A 15,818-nucleotide genomic window follows, 5' to 3' on the forward strand; every position below is an offset into this window, starting at 1 on the left:
AGAGGCTGCGCTGGCGCAACAAGTCTCACAAAGACTCATTTCTGGCAGAGTTTGTGGGAGAGAAAGAAAGATTTCTCCTGCTTCTGCTGCTTTCCTTGCATGAAGCCCAAAGTCTCTCTCTCTCTCTTTCCCCCTGAGAACGGAGCTGGAGACAGTATCCTGCGATCCCAAATAAAGAACAATTGATCGGTAGGAAAATGGGGTGGGGAAATGCAGACTTTTGGGGGGATTTTCTCAGGGTCTCTGGTCCACGGAATTTAAAATTATGAGTTTGGTGGTCCCTGAGGTCCAAAAGGTTGGCAACCCCTGTTTTAAAGCACTGTAGCCTCCAAGGTGACATCCATATCCACCTTTCTGATATTCTCTAAGGGCCTGAAGACCTGATTCTGCCATTTGGCCTGGGGCCTAATGGGGGTGCATGCTCTGGAAGTGATTTTTGGATTAAAAGGAGACTTTACCTCTCCCTGTGTACTTCATGCTGCCTTCCCCCCACCTATCAACTGTAAATTATCATTATTGTTATTTATTGTTTTATCATTTTAATATTTACTGGTTTTTTAATATAAGCTTCCCAGAATTGCCTCTAGATCAGGGGTCTCCAACCTTGTCAACTTTAAGCCTGGAGGACTTCAACTCCCAGAATTCCCCAGCCAGCTGGCTGGGGAATTCTGGGAGTTGAAGTCCTCCAGGCTTAAAGTTGACAAGATTGGAGACCCCTGTTCTAGATGAGATGGTGGCACATAAATACACAAACAAATAAACAAACAAATATTTAAACATCTGCAGGTAACATAAAGGATGGCCCCAAGCTTGCTAGTCTTCTTTCATGTCAACTTTCAATGGAAGAGGTTTTTGTGTTCCAGATTGAATGGGGAATTCTCTTTGCGTTAAGCACATTCACATAGATGACAACAGGGGTGGGATTCAAAATTTTTAACAACCGGTTCTGTGGGCATGGCTTAGGTGGTGAGTGTGGCTTGGTGGTCATGTGACTGGGTGGACATGGCTTGATGATCATGTTATTGGCTGGGCGTGGCCAACTCAATATCCTTCACATCGAGGCACGCATTTCCTCGCCTGGCCCCTCATGACTATGGGGATGCTGCAACAGTTATAAGTGTGAAAAATGGTCATAAGTCATTTTTTTCAGTGCCATTGTAACTTTGAATGGTTATTCCACACAAGCAAAGTACCAGCAAAGGAGGGGAAAAAAACTCAAGAGAAGTTCCTGAGACAGGAAGTCTAGTCCTGCCAAGAATGTAATAAGGGTCAACAGAGAGGCAGTTTCTGTAAGCAACACCAGAATGTTTCCTTCCTACCTTCCTTACAGGATTAGGCCAGTAATTTCTTCTAACAACCAGTTCTCTGAGCTGCTTAGAATTGTAACAACCGGTTCTAGCGAATAGGTGCGAACTGGTAGAATCCCACCCCTGAATGACAACATAAAATGTCCAAGTTTGGAACTTGGGTCAGTGTGTGTAACCTCCAATTCTTTACATGCATTTAAATATTCTGAGGGAGTTCGTAGCTCACAACTGAACAAGGTTACAGGTTCTCTGGGAATTCAGTTCTGTTCTGCAAAGGACTCCTCATTCAAAATCAGTGACCTTGTATTCATGTTCATATTCATAAAGGCAGGTCTCAAAAAGCGAATCAATACCTAAAAGATGGGAACAACTCTATTGGGCATCAATCCACGTTTTCATAATGAACAGATTAAATAATGAAGGATTTAAGAAGAGTATCTGAAAGGAATTGTAGTCCTGTTTTCATCCCTTCCTCTGTTCTGTCAAGGACTATCAAGGAAAACCCAAAAGCAGCTAGTACATTATGTTTGCTGAAGAGATTTGGTTCCTCTGGTATCTATTATGCGTTTTGATCATGTCCATCCCTGCTGGGAATGAAATTAAGGACTTCCAAAAAGCAGAGAGAATGTTATGTTGCAGATTCAAGTTGCAGTACCAATGATTTTAAAAGACGTTCTCTCTCTCTTTTGTCTTGCTCTCTCTATCTTTATGTGTGTGTGTGTGTGTGTGTGTGTGTGTGTGTGTTTGTATTCATGTGTGTGCACGTGTGTGTTGTTGACTTCCTTTAAAATCTATGACACATATTCAAGAACTTACCTTTGAAGTCTACTTAGAAGTCATAATTACTGATTTCCTACTTGTGATGTTTAATATAGATTAGACTTTCCTCATCCCTTATGAATGTGGAAAGCAGAAATTCAGTTCCACCCTTTTACTATCCTATAATGTAGAATTGATGAATATTTTTCATTCTGAAGGCCACCTTTCCCTCCTCCATTTCCCTACCTTGAAGACATATGCTGACGGTGTGACAAAAAGCAATAGGTGGTTCTCAAGCCACATATAGGCTATAGCAGGGGTCCCCAACCGCCGGTCCGCGGACCGGTACCGGGCCGCGGAACAAGCCTTACCGGGCCGCTGGTTGCTGGGCGCCGCCATCTTTTGGTAAAAAAGCAATTTTTCGTCAAAAAGATGGCGGCGCCAGCGCTCGTGAGCTTTTCCGGGTAGAAAGCCATTTCTACCCAAAAAGCTCACCGAGCGCTGGCGCCGCATTTTTGACGAAAAATCAGTTCCGTGACATCACCGGAAGTGATTTTTCGTCAAAAAAGATGGCGGCGCCCAGCTGACGCCGGAACCGGGCCACGGCGCCCAGCTGACGCCGGAACCGGGCCGCGGCGTCGAAAAGGTTGGGGATCCCTGGGCTATAGTATACAATTCCTCTTGGCTATGTATGTACTAAGTATGTATGTATGCATGTATGTATTTATTTATTTATTTAGTTGATTTCTATAGTTGCTCATCTCCATAAATGACTTGTGGGTGGCTTACAATTCAAAAACATATATTACAATTAAAACTTTAAAAATTTTAGAACAATAAAAACAATAAAAGCCATTAAAACACTAAAACATTAAAATGTCTAATTCAAGTACATACAAGTAAGATATCTGACCCATTAACAATATAGCCAGGAGGCGAAGCCCTTGGTGCATTTAGAACCCCAGAGAGGCATACTTCAAAGCTTTATGGACGGCTAACAGGGTTGGGGCTATTTAATCTCCAAAGGGAGGATGTCCCACAGACCAGACCAGGGGCTGAAGAAAAGTTTGTCTTCTAGTCCAGGGGTCCCCAAACCCTGGGCTGCAGCCCACTACTGGGCCTTGGCCTCTTTGGAACTGGGCTGCGTGAGCAGCGGCGAACGTGCACATGTGTGAGCAGTTCCACTTGTGTGGGCAGAGGATGCTTGCATAAGCAGTGGTCACTTGCACTGATGCTCAAAACTTCATTTGTGCAAGCAGTGGGGCATGTGTATGTCATTTATGTGCACACCTGCCATTCTGATAAAACCATCCTGTGTCCCCCACAGGCCACCAAGCCAGAAAGGTTAGGGACCACTGTTTTAGTCCCCATCAGCCAACATTCTTTCCCTCTGTCCTCCAAGATATCTCCAAGATATCCATCTCCATGCTGCTGTTTAAAGCAAAGTCTTGCAGAGTAGTTGGGCTGAGGTAGATGGTATTACACATTTTGGAATATTGATTCCATGGTTTTTGTTAAATTGGTAGAGTTATGTTTCAAGACATGATGAACACAAAGTACATTGGTTACTTTAAATTATCTTTAGGATATTGGTCTTGCTGTCATGGTTTCCTCTGTCTGATCTCAAGGGATAAGAAACAGTGATTCAAAGTGATCAATCATGTTATCAAACAATAAGATTTTAAATTTACATCAATAGTTACCCAAGCGGCAACAGAAAAACAAAACAGAAGAACCATATAATACATACACTAAAGAAAATGGTTTAATAGTTCTCTATATAGATTTCTTTACATGTATTTGAAACCAATGTGTTTATTTCATTTATGCATTTGTTAAGTGTATTATCCTCTTCTTCCTTCAGGAACTCAAATGAGATTCGTCTTCCAGTTTTTCCCATACAGGTGGTCCTTGACGTGCAACTTTTTAGTGACTGTTAAAAGTCATTAAAGTCCTCCAAAAGGTACTTATGACTCAGTTTCAAAGTTCCAATAACCAGAACAGGTCCTGTTAGCACATGATTGCATTTTGGACCTTGACAATTGATTTGTGTTTATGATGATTTGCAGTATCCCATGGTCATATGACTGCAGTTTATAATGCTTTTGCCAAAAACAGACATTTACTTCTGTTATTCTGCAAAACAGCCTACAGTGAACAATGGATTTGCTTAATGACCATGGTGTTCACTTAATGTCCATGGATTTGCTAAATTATTGCAGTGATTCACTTAATGATCACTGCAAAAAGTGTTGTAAAATTGGGTCAGTCACTGGGTGACCCACTTTATGACCAGCATGACTTACGACAACAATGGGACTGGGAGCCTCTATTCTGGACACAATCCAGAAAGTCACTTAGTACACTTATATTGTTGAGAGTAGATCTGAACTGGGATCTCCCTAGTCCAAGCGTGCAGTTGGACTGACACAATAGGGATTATTGTTCTTTGTGTGGTCTATGTTTTTTTCCAAGGAAATATACCAAAGGCAGTTCATTCTGGAAAAGTCACATCACAGTTCTAGCATCTTCTGCTATCACATATTTTCATTTAGTTCTGTACTTTCAAAATAAGATTTTTAGAATTGATCTGTACAGTTTTTCCAAATGGAATATTTTTGCAGGCTTCCCATCGAATTCAGCCAATTAAATCTAATATTTTAAGGCAAATAAACATTCTTGGGAAGAAGCCATATAGAAATGTTATTATCTATTTTCTATCATGATATAAATTCATCAAAAAACAATATATAGGATGAAAAAGGAAATAACAAATAAAGTTTGGGACAATTAAGACTTTGGTCCTTGAAGGATTTGGAAATCTCGCATTCAGTTTAGTACTTGTAAGTCTTCCTTCCAAATACAGATGCTTAGGAATATACTGCTATCATGAATCCAATTAGATTTTCATACACATATCTTTGTCTGGTTTATGTTTAACATTTTTTGTTATGTGTTTTGTTTCCTCCCTTTCCCCTCCCTCCTTAAGTTCATAGGTCAGGCCAAGCAGGAGAATACAACTTCCATATTTTTCTACCAGACTATGTCTACGTTATTCTGACCAATTTCTGATGCCCAACTTCCTTAAAATCTTAACTCATGAAGGTGTTCTAATTACTGCATCATGCCATGACACATTTTCAAAACAAGTTGAGCAAGAGAAAATATGCAACACAGAGGCATATAGGTGGAGTTTGCCTCTTGCTTTTTGGTGTCAGTATGTCATCCTCTATGGTTTCCTCATGTATTAGATGCTGTTTCCCTATTTTTCTAATGCATGAGATTTATTTATTGATTGATTGATAGTTAAGTTTACTTGACACTCATCTCACTATGGGTCTACTCTGGGTGACTTACAACAACAAAACAGGAAAAAAGATTTTAAAAATGTAAAAATAAGAATAGTAAAGGAATAGCAATGGCAATAGCACTTAAACTTATATACCACTTCATAGTGCTTTACAGCCCTCTCTAAGTGGTTTTACAGAGTCAGCATATTACCCCCAACAATTTTGGTTCCTCATTTTACCCACCTCAGAAGGATGGAAGGCTGAGTCAACCTTGAGCCTGGTGGGATTTGAACTGTCAAATTGCAGGCAGCCGACAGTTAGCAGAAGTAGCCTGCAGTACTGCACTCTAACCACTGTGCTACTGAGGAATGAAACAACAACAACAAAACCAGTGGAAGTATAGTAATCTGAAATTTAAAAAGATGAAGGGAGAGGAAGCACGAAGCCCAGGTGGAAGGAGGGGTCAGCTCAGTGGTGGGATTCAAAAATTTTTTTACCTACTGGTTCTGTGGGCGTGGCTTGGTGGGCGTGACAGGGAAAGGATACTGTAAAATCTCCAGTCACAGGTGGTATTTGCTGGTGCTCCAAACTACCCAAAATTTCCGCTACTGGTTCTCCAAAACTGATCAGAACCTGCTGAATACCACCTCTGAGTCAGCTAGTTAGTCTAGCAACCATCTCGAATGATTAAGTACTTCACGATTAAGTTCCCAGGCCAACTGGCAAAGCCAGGTCATCAGGCCCTTGTGGAAGGATAGGAAGGTGGAGACAAACCTCACCCTGGGGGGTGCAGGATGTTCCAGAGAGCTAGTGCTACAGTACAGAAGGCCCTTCTCCTGGATCCCATCAGTCAGAGTTCCTTGAACAACAATATCTTCAGCAGCCTCTTTTGTCGACTTGAATAGGAATCTAGATTTAGTCAGAACTAAATATTTAAACTGCAAAAGCAGGATGGCTACAGAGTTCAGACCATTAATTTAATGTATCTGTGTAGTATAATCTAGTAGTTGTCTTGGTTTTTGGGTCTCAAAAACTGTAACCATAACTTAACACCTCTGATTGTTTCAAAAGTACAAGGTAAGGAGATTCTGGGAAAAGACAGAATGATACAATTAGAACATTGACAGCTAAATCTTTAGGAGTACATAGGATTTGGAACAAGAACCCACATCCTGGTTTCACCAGGCTCCTCCAATCACGGGCATTTGGTGTGTGAGTGCAGATGTCAACATGTGCACAATAATTTAGTCGCACAAATGCCATGGCGTACATACTTGCATTAGCGATCATGACAAAAATACACAATCATGGTATTTCTGTGTATCATTCTGGCACAATGATTGTTTACTGCAGACATCACTGGCCCCAATATAAACATTGTGAATATGGAAATAATTGTTCCTATTATAGTAGCAAAATATTTTGACTTAAATCAGACAATATTTATTGTTAGCTGCTGTATAACCGCCCTAAGGTGGTCATAGAATATCCAAAATACCAGTCACAAATGCAAGGAGCTGCATGTACACAAGTACAAGACTAGAATATATTTTTGCCACAGTTCTGTTCAGTTTATCATTGACCCATCTTATTAATTAGTTAATAACTTATTATATGATTGAAATCTTTCATGACATACTCATTCATGAAAAAGTATTTATCAGAAGAATTATATCTTTGTTATTTTTTTTATGCATTTGTTTAATATGTTTTTATGCTATCCTTTCCTTACAGTGGGCTTAATTAGAGGTTTGGATTAGCTGGAATTGTGTTTGCAAAGAAGTGCTTTAATCACATGGACAAATGACTTAAAATAATTATTTTACACTAAAATCTTATATACATGAGCTGCCAACAGCCTTCTTAAAACATTGATTATGTGTTCAGTGTACTAAAGTAAAACTGAATTGCAATTTTTGATAATTCAAAAGAGAATAATAGTTAAAATATAGGAAGTATTAAATTAATTCAAATAAAATTTAAGTTTTGTTCTGAGTCTGCTGATCTCCTAGACCCAAAATGTTCCTTGCAATAAAGAAGAACTAGTGTCTTTGTATCAAAAGGACAAGACAAGAAAAGTATATTATTTATTTGACAAGAAAAGTATATGATGCAAATTGCTGTTCTTCCTTCTCTACCCTTACTGGCACCAGGGATTCTAATTTACAGTGAACTTAATGAATCTTCTGACCTTAGAGACACTTCCTATGTATGCAGTTAATACAATATTACAGTGCATATTACTGCACTCCTAAACACACAAAGAGAATTGTCCTTGATACTCTTCAAGTGATAAAAGGCAGATCAGAGGTAAAGTTAGGAGCAGCAGAACTCAATTCAGACTGAGCCTTCTTACTAGAAGTTTGGTACAAGTTTGAACCATTCTTCCTGATTAAAAACAAACATCTCTTATTTGGACATTTGGTCTCAAGGCAGGAGAAAATGATGTAAGTTTTGAATCTGCATTTGGCTTTATGCATGCAGCACAAGTCTCAACTTTATCTTTTTAATTATTGTAATTTTTAAAAAATGCACAGAAAACGTACAAAAATGAATGAGCAAGAACAAAAAAGTTCATAATTTCATTATCAAATCAAATAAAATTAAATTCAATAAATGAATAGAAAATTACACATTGAATTAAAATAAATCACACACCCACAATCATACATATTCATTTAATAAAGTGTATCATACTGTGTGCTCCATTTGTCTATTCTTGTAAACTACTTTGACATCTGAAAATACTGGTAGAAACATGCTGCAATATAATTTTACAAATTAACATTTTTGACCTATTGTTTGATACCAGGTGCACCAGTACTTTTCTAATCTTTCAATACAATTCTCTGGTCTTGACTATTTCCCATATCCAATATAATCAATACTTTTTTTAGAAATGGTCACTTTCTGCAGTTTTGTAATATAATTCAAGACAACGTTGGCACCTCTAACTTAAAAACAAACCTTTTTGTTTTAATATTCTTCAAAAAAAGGAAAAAATGGACATGTTTGAATGTACCTTCATATTTCTTGCAACAGTACACAGAAAATCTACAGTTTGTCCTTTATGGTGAATTTTTGAGGTGTTCAGTAGACTCAGAATAAAATCTTTTTATTAACTTTAAGTCCAAAGAAGCAAACTTGGATCCACTGATGTTACATTATCGGAACCTTTTATTGCATTAAATCATAATCATAAATGCAAATAAAAAAATAGCATCTCAAGTTTAAGGCAGCTAAGGTTTATTTCAGGAAATGCTCAGGGTTATTATTTTGCCACTGAAGTGTATTAGGCAAAGGGAATTCCATTTGTAGTTTAAAATCACTGAAATAATTACAGTAAAGTAACTATTACAGACTCTGGGCAATCTTTGCAATAAAACAACTTACTATCTATTTTTCAAGTAGATTTTTTACACAAATATTTGCTACACTCAGCATCAAAACTCAATCTACATTTCAGTAAGGACAAATTCTGTATGTCAAACTGAGGTAAGCAAGGCAATGTAAAAAATTTTTTTTGTTATACCTGTGTTTTTTTCTTTCTTGGCACAATTTCTTGACCCAAGAAATTGCCAAGAATTACCAGAGATACCTAATAAATTTCCAATAAAGCCACAGAGGTTGATATACAGTTCAATTTTTATTCTACATAAATATGGATGATAAAAAATGCCCAATTTATTTTTGAAAAACTGGTAAATTAAAACCTTTTCAAAGAGATCGTTTTTCACCCAAGCCAGTAGAATCCTTGTGCCTTTCTTCCCTTATATACAGTATTTTTTTTTTCTAGTCTCACTATTAGCAGTTGCTGGTGGGGTGTTTTTTCAATTTCACAACTTTTCTAGTATCTTTAATAAAAATCAAGAATGTTATCCATCAATCTCTCCTTGCCAGTTTTCTAGTTCAAATCTCTGCCTGGAAGAATCCTAAGAGTGGTCGTTGCTCCACTTAACTTCATTATAATTTTTAAATTAAGATATTAAAAGGATAACTGAAAATTAGTGAATTAACCATTATTCTTACAGAAGAAACTCTTTAGGCCCTGTATGAGCCCTGTAAATGCTGTTCAGTTGTAATCCATTACTATATTTATCCATGTCCTAATTGCACAGGAAAGAAAAAAGAAAAAACAATTGGCTAGTAATGAATACTATTTTTAATATTTATTTTAAACATTTAATTTAAATGTTAATTTATTTTAAACATTTAATAAAATTATTGGTAAAATTTAAGAAACTTGGACAGTAAAAGCCACTCATAATATAGAAACCTGTGTATATTATATAATGTAAAACACTTACTAAACTGTAAATCAAGTATGAAAATGACTAACCATGATCAAAGCAATATAAATTGCAAAGTGAAATGGTGCGAAACTATAAGTTTATCCATATCACCAAGACACTGTACTTATTTCACAATTGCCTCCTGAAGTTGTGAATGCTCCAACACTGGAAGTTTTTAAAAAGATGTTGGATAACCATTTGTCTGAAGTGGTGTAGGGTTTCCTGCCTAGGCAGGGGATTGGACTAGAAGACTTCCAAGGTCCCTTCCAACTCTGTTATCCTATCCTATCCTATCCTATCCTATCCTATCCTATCCTATCCTATCCTATCCTATCCTATCCTATCCTATTCTATTCTATTCTATTCTATTCTATTCTATTCTATTCTATTCTATTCTATTTGAAAACCCTGAAAGGTTGATATATAAACTTTATACATCAATTTGAGAAACACAAATTGTATTGTACATTATTGTAGTCAGAACAACTTCAACAGTTGGCATTTTGGTAAATACAGTAGTTGTTTTGTGATTGGCCGAACCCAAAGGGCAGCCATTTTGTAAGCTCAGCATGGCCATTTCAAATATACTCTTCCAATTGTAAATATATTCACAAGGTCCCTAAAGTGGACTGTCTTGAGAAATGAAATGTGTATTAGGTCATCATGCCACATGGCCAGCTGTTTCTGAAAATGAAAGGAGTTTCAAAAATAGATCAATGGATGTTAGTAAGTTGCACTGCAAGGAAAAAAATAAATAAAATAACTTATCTCTTATTCATTTACAGATGCATATTTAATATTGTATGTTGCATAATACTGATATTGAAAATAAGGTTAGGTGAAAAAGGAAAACAAAAACTCACCTACTAAGCTATATTAAAACCAGCTGGGTGACAATATGGTTCCTACTGGCCTATGTTGAAACTGGGTGGATGGTGTATAGTTGTTCACAAGTGTGCTAATTTAATTTAGTACTTCATGTTAATTAGTGATATAAATCTATCGCCAAACCTGTAATTGCACTTTTGGAGCAGGCAGCCTGCTAAAAGGGCTTAATCTTTCCTCATGATGAAGTGAATTTAAGGGAAGTTGCTTGTCAGTTTCTTTCTGAAATGGCAAAGAAAAATAGTACCACTATTTTAAATATACCTTTGATTGTTTACAATTTCCTCTTTGGTATTATTTTAGTCCAATCATTTAAGATTGTATTTTTATGTGTGGATCTGGGTAATTTTAATTCCTTGAGTAAATGGCTTGATAGAGACCCTAGTATAGATTTAATGATTGTATTCTTCCATCCCCTTAGATTACTTCATTTATTTCACAATATGGCAAACCAGTCCTGATATGTTGGGTAACATTTCCTGTTCATCCTGCTGAGTGGATTCCTGGATTCCTTCTACTTTGAAGTTTGTGTTATTTTTATCCAGTGTAAATGAAGCATATTCCTGAAATCATCAGAATAGACTGGACTGCTGATTTGGTTTCTGTTATCCTTCATAATAAGAATATGCAGGTTTTCATAATTTAAATAATGGTTTTTCATAAACTAAAAATGAATTTCTATGACTATGTGTAACTTGAAAGATTCCAAGGGCTATTCAAAATCTGAAAACATTGTCAATTTTAAAAAAAAACTAGTGATAAGGTAATACTAAGTAATGGAAAAATATTACACCAGTGAAGTAGTTCGATTAAACTTATTACTACACTTTATTACAAAGACTAGCAATACAAATTCATTGGCACATAACACCCAAAACATTATGAAATGGAGTTGGTAATCGCTGCTGTATTTAAGTTATCAGTTTAATCAAGTGTTCATTGCAGGAATTCAAATTAGAATACCCTTACAGCTGCCATTTGAACCACATGTAAGAGATGCACTGGCTTTATTCTGTGTTCTGCACTCTGTAACAAGAGAGGCCCGGTCTTTTGTGTGACAATTGTTCATTTGAAATGCGATAAAATATTTCTGTCAGCTTTGTCATAGCAATGGTTATATGACAATATTTTTTTCTCTTTTCAGTAACACACACATTAATTAGTAAAGAGCGCACAGAGTTGTGAAAAACAGGTCGGAGAAGAATGTTGATGGGAGTGATCTTGGTAGTTCCTTGATTAGGCGCTGTTTGCTTTTGCTTGTTTGTCTGCATTAGTAGTTCCTTGATTGGGGTATTGTTTACTTCTTGATTGTTTTTGTTTTTTTAATATCTTTATCATTTGTCTGTCTATCCGTGTATCCGTCTATCCATCAATCCATCAATCCATCTATCTGCTCATCCATGCATCCACCCACTTTTAAAATGTCACATTTGAACTTCAGATGTTTTTCTCACCTTCAATCTGCTTAGGTTTGGTTTGGTAATTTTCATTTACACATCTTCCAACAAAAGAATGATATAATTTTTGGGTGCTAAATTGAGTAACACGGTTGTTAAATGAATCTGGCTTCCCCATAGACTTTGCTTGTCAGAAGGTCACAAAGGTATAATATGACCCTAGGACACTGCAACCACCACATATATCAGCATCTGAACTTTGATCACGTGACTATGGGGATGCTGCAATGGTCAGACATGTGAAAAACAGTCATAAGTGTATTTTTTCAGTGGCATTGGAACTTTGAACAGTCACTAAATGAACTGTTGTAAATTGAGGACTACCCGTATTGTGTTTTATATTTTATTTTATTTTATTTTATTATTTTATTTTATTATTTTATTATTTTATTATTTTATTATTTTATTTTATTTTATTTTATTTTATTTTATTATTTTATTTTATTATTTTATTTTATTTTATTTTATTTTATTTTATTTTATTTTATTTTATTATTTTATTTTATTTTATTTTATTTTATTTTATTTTATTTTATTTTATTTTATTATTTTATTTTATTTTATTATTTTATTATTTTATTTTATTTTATTTTATTATTTTATTTTATTTTATTTTATTGTGTTTTATATATTCTTTTGGTCTTTGATTCAAAGTTCCATCATTTTAAAAGTACTTGTTCCATGATTGAAATACTACATGTCTCTTTAGGTGTCAGCAGAGAATAGTAGTTCCCTAAGAAGGTCAGAACTAAGCTTGCTTTAAATTACCTTGGAAGCTCAATGTGTCAAATAAAGCCAGAGTATCTGTCAGTATTTTCTTGGAAATCATTTGGAGGAAATATTTCCTACAGCTCTAGCATTTAAGGCTGCAAACTAAAATATTTAGAACATGAGCAATGACAATTTGGGAGCAGCTATTACAGCTGTAGTACCAAAGATTTTATTATAATAGTAGTTGGGGAAGAAGATAGATAAATTTGTAAATGCAGAATAATGAAAGAATAATGAACTACATCACTACTACAAATCAGAGAGATGAAGATGGATACTGGTAGAGTTCAGGGTTGTCATTCCTATAGCCTGGGAACTCTGCACTTTTATGCTATATAACAAAACCCAAATACAAACACGTGATAGAACAAAGAACACAGATTAGACAGACATATAATCCAACTTCATGTTCCCCATACTGACCAATTACAATCTTAAGAGGATAATTTCCTACCTAGCCTTTTCCTATTTTTATTCCCCAACAGGTGTTCAAAGGATATTAAGGACACTACTGCAGATTAGAGAGATGACTGTAACTGAGCAGTGTGGAATTTTTGTAATAGGAAATTAATATTAAGAATGCACAGATAATCCTGCCTTTTCAGCCAGCCCTTTAACTGCCTATGGCTGATTAAACCAATTTATAAGGGCTGGCATGACTATACGCCAAAGTGCACAGCCTTCCTTTGCCTTCCCACCAAAATAGTATCTATTTATTTATTTGCATGTGCATGCTTTTGAACTGCTAGGTTGGCAGGAACTGGGGCAAGAACAGGAGCTCCCCCATCACATGGTGCTTGGGTGTCAAACTGCCAGCCATCCAGTTGACAAGCCCAGTGTCTTAACTGCTAAGCCACCACACTCCACATTCACTGAAGGACCAATTATTATTTTGTAGTCTAAGGTTATAATTTAAGCAAATAATTTGATAGTAACATTAATTTGGCTCAGACATAAACTATTTGATTTTAGTTTTAGAATGGTAACAGGCAGAGCCTTTACTATATTCATAAGTAAACATTTTCTTATGAACATATAATTACTGCCATGTTTTACAATGTTGAAATGTTATGTTATTAAAAGTATGATACTTTTCTAATCTGCGATACATGTAAAGGCATATTTTGGAAATTCTCCCTCTAGTGGGCAAATTGTAGTAGTTTCCAATGTTTTATCATATCTGTATGAAAAACAAAGATAAAATATTGGCACATAACAAAAAATGTGTAGTCCATACAGTTGCTAGGACCATTCAGTTGCTGGGAGGTAGGTGGCATATACATTTAATATTATTTATTGGTATAATCAAAGGAAAAGAGTGTAACATTAGTATGGACCCAGATTGTTGGGGTCAATATGGTGACTCTGTAAACTGCTTAGAGAGGGTTGTAAAAGCACTGTGAAGTGGCATATAAGTCTAAGTGCTATTGCAATATGTGGTGTAGGTCTGTTTCTTCACTGTTTCCACTTTGGGACATTCTCCTTTGTAAGTTAGAATGTTAAGGGATTGAGTTCCCCTGCTATACATAGACAACTGTTAGTTTTGTTTAAAAAGATGGAAATTGAAATAATTTCTTGTGAGGAAATTTGTACTTTTTCTAAGAATAAGTAGCTTTGATAGAAAGCTGGAGAGGCCAATTATGTTGCCCATATTGCTTTTCATTGAACTTGCTGGCCACCATTGCATTTCCAATTCAATATACAAATCTTCTATCATCATGTAGATGATGGATACTCATTGACCATGGGTAATATGACAAGATGAGAACTTCTTCTAATGCAGTTCCTCCAGAATCCATGTGTTACTGTTTAACTTGCAACTGAAATGGTAGACAGGGCAATTCCACTTTGGAAAGGAAAGGAAAAGTCTGGAGGCAAGTGGTTTAAAATTGTTCAAAATAAGTATGCCCAGTATGTGCACTTTGAATTAGAAGCAAGACTTCTGTGTTCCTCAGCAACTAAGATCTACACATTCCTGATCCAAATTAAAATGTGATTTTCTGTGCCTTATTTTTCACCAACAATCTTAAGAAGGAAATAATCCAATTTTATCTTTTGGTTTACAATGTATTATTTTGCAATTTGAGTTAAATGTTTCTCAAGTTGTATGATATATGTAAATATTACTTTTAAAAAGGAATGGGATTCAAGCAAAGGAAATACAGTCATTTTTTTCTTCATTTGTTTTGCTATTGCTGGATGATAATAGCAGAACATCATCAAGTAAAGTTGAAGGATTTTGGCCATGTTTACATCATTTGCAGCCTAATGTTTTTTTGGTTTTGGTTTAGACTGATTTGTTATTCCATAAAATATATGGTTTATGACTTGTGTTACAAAAGGGTTTCAGATGGTTCAATACTCCCTTAAGTTTTTTTATAAGCAGAAATTTATATAATATTTGATAAGGTGGAAGATAGTCCAAAATAAATAATATGCATGTTAAGGTTAAAAGATGCAGAAGAAGAGGAAGACAATAAATAAGATGGATGAATGAAATAAAGCAATAGTGGAATATTATTAGAAAAATAAAAGTTGTTGCTGGTGACATGTAAATATGACTTCTACAATCATTAGGAGTCAAGCCTAGCTTGTTGGCATTTGATCAACTAATTATGTTTCTATAGTTTAATTCTGCATGAAAAACTATTGTTTAGTTACTGGTTTTGAGCTGACTCGTAGATAATTTTGTCTGCTTTCATAGTATGCTGGCTGCTCATTACAATTATCTTACCAAAAAGATTCAATTTGACGAAAGGATTAAGTGGGCCATGCAGTTGCTCCTCATCCCATTGAAGGTACACTGACATTCATCTGGATTTTTAATTGGAAAACACCCAGCCACCCTATACTTCGGTTTTCAACTTCAGCACCGCAGACCCCTGGACAGCGATATTCATTTCGTGGCGTGTTGCAGCTTATATCAGAGAAAGTTGAGAAGAGGTAGAAGGCTCAAAAAGAAGATCTTTCCGCTCTGGTAACCCAGTTGCTCTGATTAGTCTTTTCCTCAAGACAGGCCAATACAACCTTGCAGCGGATCCCAGAACAGAGGCATTA

The sequence above is a fragment of the Notechis scutatus genome, chromosome 4 (assembly GCF_049901735.1).
Source record: "Notechis scutatus isolate UNSWTSFEM ecotype Mainland chromosome 4, rNotScu1.2, whole genome shotgun sequence".
Classification (NCBI taxonomy): domain Eukaryota; kingdom Metazoa; phylum Chordata; class Lepidosauria; order Squamata; family Elapidae; genus Notechis; species Notechis scutatus.